This window comes from Lonchura striata, chromosome W (assembly GCF_050655825.1).
Source record: "Lonchura striata isolate lonStrDom1 chromosome W, ASM5065582v1, whole genome shotgun sequence".
NCBI classification, from domain to species: domain Eukaryota; kingdom Metazoa; phylum Chordata; class Aves; order Passeriformes; family Estrildidae; genus Lonchura; species Lonchura striata.
This window is the reverse complement of record NC_140743.1, coordinates 705,223-714,919: the sequence shown is the minus strand read 5'-3', so window position 1 is coordinate 714,919 and position 9,697 is coordinate 705,223. Positions and strand designations below refer to the sequence as shown.

Genomic DNA, 9,697 nt, shown 5'->3' with positions numbered 1-9,697 from the left:
GGGGGAGTTCAAATGTTAATTTTTAAACCATTCTGGGTGCTTAAAAAAATTTAATTATAACTACGGTTTGTAAAGATGAATTGAGAAATAAGAGGAGGGGTCGATAGGAAAGATGTGTGCTAGTGTCTTTGCAAACAATTTGATAGGTGAGGGTATGGGTGTTAATATCTTTTAAATAGGTCTTAATGTCTCTACCAACTTCAAGCCCCAGGTTTGTTACAGAACCCAGACAGTTTGACTCCTGAAATAGACAAATGGGTTGGTACAAGCCTGAGTTTCTGAACTTTGGAGGAAAATGACAGGTTCAAGGGGGGAATATACAGTAAGCGGTTCAGGAAGGCTGTACCTTCCTAGTACCTCAGCCAACAGGGAAAGGAAGAGGGCAACATGCAGCCAGAAGTTTAGGATAAAAGGAAGCTGTGTCATCTGAGACCTCAAGAAAGACCCCAGGTGGTATGCTTTAGTGAAATCTCTCCCTTTGTTCGAATAAAGGTGTAGGACTTCTCTGCCTCCTTTGTGGACACTTGTGGCATTCAAATTCTCTGGACAGAGAGACATAATTCTGTCTCTCAGGAGAAGCACAGAGAGAAGAAGAGAAAACAATCTTTATCTCTGTTCCTTTGTTTTCCCCATGTGGAATGTGGTATGGAGAATTGTTTAGCACTACTATGTCTAAGCTTAATTAACAACAGAAATAAAAACTATATCTTTATAACAAGATATAGTTACTTTTACTTTACTTTATACTATACTATACTTTTAATTTAACACCACACATATAGAATCCATTTTAATATTTGCGAAAAGCCAATATTATAATATGTATCTATAACAGCAGCATAGTCACCATCTTGTGCCAAATAGGTGCACATGTGCGGTGGTGTGTCTCTTCTTTAATTTGATATTTGTTCAATATCTGTTCCCCCCCATCCCTAATCTCCTCCTCTCCCCAGTTGTCAGTATTCCCTAGCTCTCCCCTAACCCCGTCATCTCCAAGTTGTCAATCCTCCCTTTCCCTGCCCCTTTCCCTGGAACCTTCCCTGTCATTCCTCCTAGCCCCCTCCTCTGCTTCCAGAGCATTCCCTGTCTGTTTGGTGAGACTCAAAACCCTATTGCTTATTTTGTGTTATTCCACTCCCCTGCTTCCCCTGATAGGTTTGTGATATGCTAGTTCTGCCATAAACTCCTCCCCTGCTATTCCCTCATTGGTTGCTGTTCCTACACCCGTCTCCCTGAATTCTTGTATAAAACCTCTTCTCCCCCTCCCAAGGGGGTCTTGGGGCTCACTGAATAAAACCATCCTGTTCACCCCCAAGTCCCGTGTCGCCTCCGTCTGTTCCCGCACCACCGACTGGGACAGCAGAGCACCCTGGGGGGAGCTACCCCCCGTTCTCTTCCCTCTCGCCGCCTGGCATGCTTCCGCTCGGGGTATCACGGTGAGGGGAGTGCATACCACGTTACAACAATTGGTAGCAGAGGATGGTTCCCTCCTTCGTCTTGTAAAAAAAATGGGCAAATTCGTGGGGGCGCCCGCCTCACAGAAGAAGGAGGGAAGAGGGACATCTACGGCCATGGAAGCTCTGCCGGATGGTAAGAGGAGCTGAACGCCGAGCAACGAGAAGATTGAAGCTCCGGGACCTCTTTGTCTTTGCCACTGTGCTCTCTACCCACCTGGGAGCAGCCGCGCTGCGGGGGCAGCTGGGCTGCAGAGGCTTTAAGCGGGTAGACTTACCTGAGGACAAAGACTGCGGTTTGGCAGTGGCTCGGAAGTGAGCCTGAAGAAAGGCTGACTGAGAGGAGGTGGCTTTCCTCTTTTTTTTTTTTTTTTTGCTTTATCGGGACCTGCCGGCCACATGCTAAAACAGGCGGGCTCCCTTTCCTTTTCCAAGGAGGAGATGATAATTCCTCGCTTGGTCTTTTATGGAAAACCAAGTTTGAATCCCTCGGTCAAGGCATCTGCAGCGAGATCACCAGAGGCAGATAGTGGTGAAACCAAGGCTTCGGGGACGAACTTTGGTTTAACGGGAACACCTAAGCCTCCGGAAGGGCCAAACCGTGAAGGAACATCCCCAGTTTTAGCGTGACTTTTCCATCGAGTCGAGGAGAAGATTCAAGTCATCACCGCCCGGGCCCAGAGGGTAAGGGAGGCTAGACGGGGTGGGGGCCGCCCCAATGGGTGGCTGGGTTTGCCGTTTTTCTTTTTGCATTTTAACTCCCGCTCGCGCCCAGACTGGGGCTGTATTCCTGCATGTCCCTGGCAGGTGGGTGGGTTTTCCTTTTCTGGGCGGGGGGGGGAGGGGGGGGGGCTAGCACTCTTCGCTGAGTGATACTCTTCGCCCAGTCTTTTGTGAGGACCCATACTGGATTGCTTTTTCTTCTCCTCGAAATGTTGTCTTCTCTATCCTCCCCTCCCCATTGTGGGCTGGACGGAGGGGGTAGAAAAGACACAAGTGGGACGAACATCTAAAAGGCGACACATTAACTATGGGAGGGTTGTTAAAAGAGGCCCTTTACACCCACGCATTGCGCTGACATCCAGCTGCGTCAGGCCCCCTCCTATAAATTTCCCCCTCGGCTTCTGTGAAGCTACCCATGCCCTCATCCCCTCGGACTTTACTAAACCTTTTCCTATCCTCCCTTGGGGATTGCTGTGGCCGAGCCGTGCTGGGCACTGTTCAGGCCAAGTGCAGTGTACCCGGCACCCCTTTCCAAGATGGCGATGGCCATGCCGCTTGGAACCCACTTTCCTGCCTTGACCCTTCTTTTCCGCCCCTGGTTTCCCGCCAGTCCCATCTCTCCCTCAATGGCCCTGCACCATCCCGGCACGAGGCTAGTCCCTATTGGGGGAGGCGGGGTTGAATACTCTCCAATCCTTCTTCTGGCTCTTCCTCCGGGGGGAAGGATCGAGAGGGACCTTCTTCCGAGGAAATGGAGTCGAAACCTGGGACTGGGGATCCATCATTTTGTTTTCCCCCTAAGATGGTGGCATCCTGGTCCACTCCTTACCGATTCCCCTTATTATTCATGACAATCACTAATTAAGTGATTGTCTGATTCCCCTCTCCTATTCCTTAATGTACCCTACCCAATGTTCCTTTTTATTTAACTACAAATTCTTCTTTTTGCTTTTGATTATTTTTGGAATAATGTTTGTTGAGTTATATTTTATAGAAAGAAAGATCATCCCATTTAATTAATGCCCAAGGTATTATGCCTACCTCTCAAACAAATATTCAAATTGGACAAACCATGTCGCTATCCGCTGACTCTGCTTTAAGAATTTAAGAAGCTGAACATCACAAGCGCCGCGACAAATCAAGTTCTAAATCGGATCAAATTACAAATTCTGCTGTGTTTTTTACCCTTGATTTGGAGTTCAGTTAGTACAATTTTGTATACATTATATTAACTTTTTATGTGCTTCACGTGTTGTAATCATAATTAGTTTATCCTTTTTTAATGTCTTTCGATTTACACCTTTTTAGTAATGTGTAATGTTATTATTTGAGTAGGAAAACATATCAAAAAATCTTTCTTTTGACTCCTCCTGTGTCCCCATTAGCCTAGAAAGGCCCTTCCCAAAAGGGAATTTTATATTAAGCTGTTTTGTTGTAATTATAATTAATTTATTCTTTTCTGATATTTTTTTGACTTAAAGGATGTGTTTGTGACCATCATTGCTACAGGAATCACGTAGCTACTGTATCACTTCAGGCTTGCTGCATTGCTGCGAGGTTTAAAATTTATTACTTATATTTAGTTGATCTTTTATTGTATTAGACAAAATTTTTCCAATTTAATTATTTAATTCCAATAATTCAATTTAATTATTTTATTTAAATTTAATAGTTGTGATTTTAATCATTCTAATTCAATTATTTAGTTTAATTTCTGTTAATTATTTTATTCTATTTCAATCACCTAATTTTTAATTATTCTTAGTTAATCTGATTTCAATTCTATTTGTTTTATTTAATTGTTTCTCAGATTTGTTTATTTCAATTGCTTTATTTTAATTCATTACTTATCTTTATTATCATTGTTTGTTACAATTGTTTTTTTATTGCAATTACACAATTTTAATTCCAACTAATTTTACTATAATTGTTTTATTTAAATTAAAATACTTATTTTAATTGTTTTATTTCAATTGTTTCAATTAAATTTCAACATTTTATTTTTGCTTGTTTTCAATCACTTAACCATTCCATCTAGCATTATTTACATTATTTTAGATTGTTACTCAGAGCAGCAAAGCAACAAGTTTTTGTGCAGTTTTGTGTCTGATTTAGGAGCAGTATAGCCAGCTAGAGTTGCAGGCACTTTCTAATATTCTCTCCAGCTTTCATACAGCCTGGTGTCCTTCCTGGCACTATTGCCACTCACCTTCAGCCCTCTGCTGCCTCAGGCCCAGCCAAGCCTTAGACAGGCCCGAGCACCACCCAGTCTCCTGCCAGCTACTGGCTCTCGGTTAAGAGTTGAGCTATAGCAGAAGTAGAGTCAAATAAATGGGATTCCTAACCTCTACCTGTATGCAGCAGGGCCGTTTGAGGTATTTGAGGCATTTGAAAAGACCAAGATGTTACTACCCTTCCAGCCCTATAAATACAATGATGTGTCTTTCATGTCCTTTAAGTAATTTGCAATGCTATCATATGATCCTGTTGTATTTTGTTAATGAAGCTTATATTATTTATATGCTATAATTTTATATTATTTGCATGTTGTATTAATTTGCTTAAACCACAGAATTCTCCCTCCTTTTGTAAAAAGAAAAGAGGGAGATGCGGTGGTGTGTCTCTTCTTTAATTTGATTTTTGTTCAATATCTGTTCCCCCCCCATCCCTAATCTCCTCCTCTCCCCAGTTGTCAGTATTCCCTAGCTCTCCCCTAACCCCGTCATCTCCAAGTTGTCAATCCTCCCTTTCCCTGCCCCTTTCCCTGGAACCTTCCCTGTCATTCCTCCTATCCCCCTCCTCTGCTTCCAGAGCATTCCCTGTCTGTTTGGTGAGACTCGAAACCCTATTGCTTATTTTGTGTTATTCCACTCCCCTGCTTCCCCTGATAGGTTTGTGATATGCTAGTTCTGCCATAAACTCCTCCCCTGCTATTCCCTCATTGGTTGCTGTTCCTACACCCGTCTCCCTGAATTCTTGTATAAAACCTCTGCTCCCCCTCCCAAGGGGGTCTTGGGGCTCACTGAATAAAACCATCCCATTCACCCCCAAGTCCCGTGTCGCCTCCGTCTGTTCCCACACCACCGACTGGGACAGCAGAGCACCCTGGGGGGAGCGGCCGCCCGTTCTCTTCCCTCTCGTCGCCTGGCACGCTTCCGCTCGGGGTATCGCGGCGAGGGGAGCGCATACCGCGTTACAACACACGTGTGTGTTTTTAAGTCAGGGACAGGGCCAAGAGGAGAGGCTCGCAGCTGGGACGAACATCTGGTCCAGGCTAAAGCGAGCAGGGAGGCAGCCCCTAGGGAGTGGGGGCGCCCATCTTGTGCCATCCCCGCCCAGGTGCCGTGAAGGTCAGAGAGCAAACCACAGCGGAGCTTCTATCCCCTCCTTCTCCGTGAGCCGAGCCTGTCGTGATGCCGTGGCGAGTTGCACAGGCGCTGCAAGTACCAGTGTTTGTTATATCCAGCTGGCGCCTTTACTCTTTCTCTCCATCCCCCGATTTCCGCCCGCCTGCCCTCTAGAAGCCGCCGCCATCGCTGCTGTGCGCGACTTCACTGCCTCCTGTGCACTGTCCGGCAGCGTCTCCAATACCCCGGCTGTCCCATGAAGCGATGGCAGCGGCCAACTTCAGCAAGGTTTAGATAGGGATCTACGTGGAGATCAAGCGCAGCGATGGTCAGTGGGGCAGGGGCAGCGGGAGGGAGCCAGTTCGACGAAGGGGCCGAGTGCCGTCGCCCTGGTGCGTGGCGCGGGGGAGGCTGTCCGGGGGGCCCATTGTGTGTGCGGGGATGGGAAGTGGCTGTACCTGGTGCGCGCTGAGGTTGTCAGGGGCGCGCTCACGTTTGGTGGTGGAGGGCGGTTGCGTGGGGCGTGAGCGGCGGAGGCAGCTACCGCTGGGTGCGGGGAGGCTGCAGCAGGCCGGTGAGGGGATGGGGGTGGGGGGGAGGGTGGTGGTGGGTTAAGGGGCTGAAACGGGGAGGAGAAGAGGGGTGCGAGAGGGATGAAGCCGGAATGGAAGGGGCTCATGTGAGAGGAGAAAACGGGACAAGTTTGGGGTGAGCTATAAGTCGCTGTGGATGGGGTTGAGGTGATTTGGGGGAAAGAGGGGTGTGGGTGGGAGGAAAGCATGGGGAGGTTTTGGCGGGTAGGTGGGAGAGGATGAGATGATGGAAGGAGGAAAGGCTTTCAATGCAAAGTAATGACTTCTTGTTTGCTTTGGCGTTTGAGTCGTGTTCTGAAAAAATGACAACAGTATGCTCTGGCAGAAATGCCTTTAGATGCTTTCATCATTTGACAAAAAAGCTTGGTATTATTATTCCAGTTGTTCCTTATGATTAAAATACACAAAAAGTGTTTTCTCTTTATGCCCATGGGTTGTGTTTTCTCTGCTGGGGACCCAGTGTTTATCATCTTGTCCAGTATCTCTTGATGGGAGGATGTATGTTGCTGGCTAAAAATACACATGAATAAAGGAAGTGTGTGTGTTAGGTTTAACGTACTAATTCATCATATTCATCCAGAATGAGAACTGAAATAGGAAGTTCACTGACTGAATCAATGACAAGTCATTTGTGACTTCAGGTCTTCAATTTGAGTGGGACTATGTAATCTGTTGTAGAGCTTGTAATCAAAGAAAGCCGACTTGTTCTTCGCACTCTGGACTGCAATGCACAAAGGGGAAGGAATGCCTCTGTGAGATCTATGGCACCTACTAAACAAGGGTGGGGTTCTGCTGGGATTTTCTGGAAAGTCTTTTTTTCTTTTTTTTTTTCCTCATCTCCTGGATTCAGGAGCTTCCTAAAGAATAAGCAGATGTTTTTAAGGGAAGAAAGACCTGGAGGTCAAAGGCACTGAAGTTAGCATGGTCATAAGACAGGAAACAAGCATCCAACAAGCTTTATGCAGCTTGTCTACTCATGTCCCATACTGCAGTTCAACCTTAGAAAAAAATAATAGTCGATGTTACCTGGTGTCGTGGTTTGACACGGAAAGATAATTTTTTCCGGAAGGAAGGGGTCAATTTAGATATTGACCAATTGAAAGTAGACACGCCTCTGAGAACACAGAGGGGTTGAAAGCAGAATTCCCAGGGGAACTCGCTCTCTTTGGTTCCGGTCAGCGTGCAGTGCAGACCTTCCCCCGCCCAGCCACGAGCTGGGTGGGGGAGGGGAAGCCCCCATGGCCTGAAAGGTAGGCCCCAAGGGTGGAGGGACTGGAACCGGGCTGGCCCCTGCAGATGGAAGGGTGGAAGAAATCTGGGATGTCTCCATTTCCCCCCCCCCCCCCCCAGTTTCTCTCCCGAGGGGGAGAGAGAAAGAGACGGCGGCGGTCCTGTCCTGTCAGCAATTCCACCGCGAGGAAGGAGGAGCGGGGGGGAGCTGCAAGGTGCCCAGTTGTGTGGGAGTTGCTGGATGTCCGGGCATCGAGCCATCCTGGGAGTTCGGACTTTTAACCCTTCCTTGAGAAATGAAAGCTTTGTTAATTTTCCTTTCCCCTCCTCGGTTTGAAAGAGAGGAAGAGGGACACCTTGGACCCTGGGATGGGATGTTGGAAGGAGGAATTCTGGATGGGAGGGGGACAAGGAGTGGCTTTTGGCTGGACTTTTCCGTGTTAGCCACAACCTGAACCAAATCTTCTCCTTCAAGAGGGACTGTGTTTTGGGAGGATGCCAGTGAGTCAAGAGACCTGCTTCAGCTGGGAAAAAGACAAAAGTGGAGTGAACAGAGAAAAGGTTAGGGGGTTTGTGGTGGCGCCCCTTGTCCTGGAAAGGAAGGAGAAGAGAAGAAGATCTCTGTTCTTGAGACCTCGGCCCCAGGGGAAAATGGGGGGGGACTGTGGTCCCAAACAATGAAAAACTGAACTGTTGTTTTCTCCCCTCTTGGCAGGGCATCCTTGAAAGGAAAAATCCTAAAGGCAGTCTGACCATCCATGCATTGGTGGTGAGAGCACTGTGCATGGAAAGGAGAAGGGTCACCATGGCAAACTTTTTCTCCGGGCGGTGCCATGTGTGACATGGAAACACAGGATGTGTAGCTGTGTTTCTTGGGGGGTCTGTGGCACAGGAGAGACTCTGTTCCCTCAATGGACTGAGTATCGATTGCTTGGAGGGTGGAAACCTGATTGGGGTCCAGATTGTGTCTCACTGTGGTTTGTTGGAGTTGGGTGGTGGGGGGAGGAATGTTTTGCAAGGTTTTCATTTGATCTTTGTGTGGTTTTTTTCCCCCCTTCTTTAGTTTTCTCTTTTCTTTAGTAGTAGTAGTTTAATAAAGTTTTTTTCCTGTTATCAAGCTTGGGCCTGCTTTGCTCTATTCTAGATTCCACTTCACAGCATTCCAGGTAGGGATCACATTTTCATGGGGGCACTGGCATTGTGCCAGTGTCAAACCATGACACCTGGACACTATATAAAACTTAAGCCCTTATTTTGTGCTTAATGGCTTATATGTCACGTGAAAAATCTGATTGGTCTGGCAGTTATTTACATAACTCCTGCAGATCTCTGTCTGAGGTTTCAGAAAACCTCACTGTAGCAACTTGTAAAGCTTTTTCTGAGGCTTGTGTGAACTTCTAATAAATGTTGCTGTTTGTTTTGTATGCCTTTGGAAAATAAGACATGAGAAAGCTTTGCTTCTTTCCCCCCCTTCCCCCCAGGTTCCGCTGTCCATAATGTCAGAATTGAGGACAGTAACTCTTGACTATAACAATCCTTATTTTCAGTATTGTTAATGGTTTACATATTTTACTGTATCACTTACATATGTGATGCAGCACATTAAATATATTACACATCGATAATATAGTAGGGAGATGCCTTCACAGCAGTTGATCAAACTATAGAATTTTGAGCATTTGTATTTATTTGGCCCTTGTGAGCAACCAGACTGCAGTTCCATACCAGAGTTAGTGAGTCCTGGTTATTGTGAGGTTTGCTTGTTTTTCATTGGGGCTGGAGGAGGAGATTCTCTGTTATGGCTACAGCTACTCCTCTGTTCTGTCATTCTCTTTTCAGTAAACTGTAGGAGGAACTGTCCTAGCTATGTGGAAGGAAGCATTTTAAGAAATATACCAAAGGACAGACAGCACTAAATTGCATTTAGGTTGCATTGCCTTTCAGAAAGTAGGTTTCTGACCTGAACTGTGGTTGCACAGGAAATCAAAATTGATCTATCTGCTTCTGACAGGGGGAGGGTCTTGTTGCCAGTCAGCTGTGTTGTTTCTACAAACTCTCCCATCCAGTGTGGCCAGTTGTCATGGTTTAACCCCAGCCAGCCACCAAGCCCCATGCAGCCACTCGCTCACTCTCCCCCCAGTAGGATTAGGAAGAGAATTGCAAGGGTAAAAGTGAGAGAACTCATGAGTTGAGATAAAGACAATTTAATAGGAAAAGCAAAAGCCACACACACAAGCAAACCAAGGAATTAATTCACCACTTCCCATGAGCAGGCAGGTGTTCAGCCATCTCCAGGAAAGCAGGAATACATCACATGTAATGGTTATTTGGGAAGACAAATGCCATAACT

At 46.4% G+C, this 9,697-nt stretch overlaps 1 long non-coding RNA gene across 1 annotated transcript; it reads left to right on the top strand.

Annotated features, from left to right (window-relative positions):
* The first annotated feature begins 7,151 nt into the window (after positions 1-7,151).
* Positions 7,152-8,458, top strand: LOC146762962 (uncharacterized). The gene is made up of 2 exons (XR_014952623.1): positions 7,152-7,908; positions 8,063-8,458. It is a non-coding gene; the product is annotated as an uncharacterized LOC146762962 (long non-coding RNA).
* Positions 8,459-9,697: the final 1,239 nt, after the last annotated feature.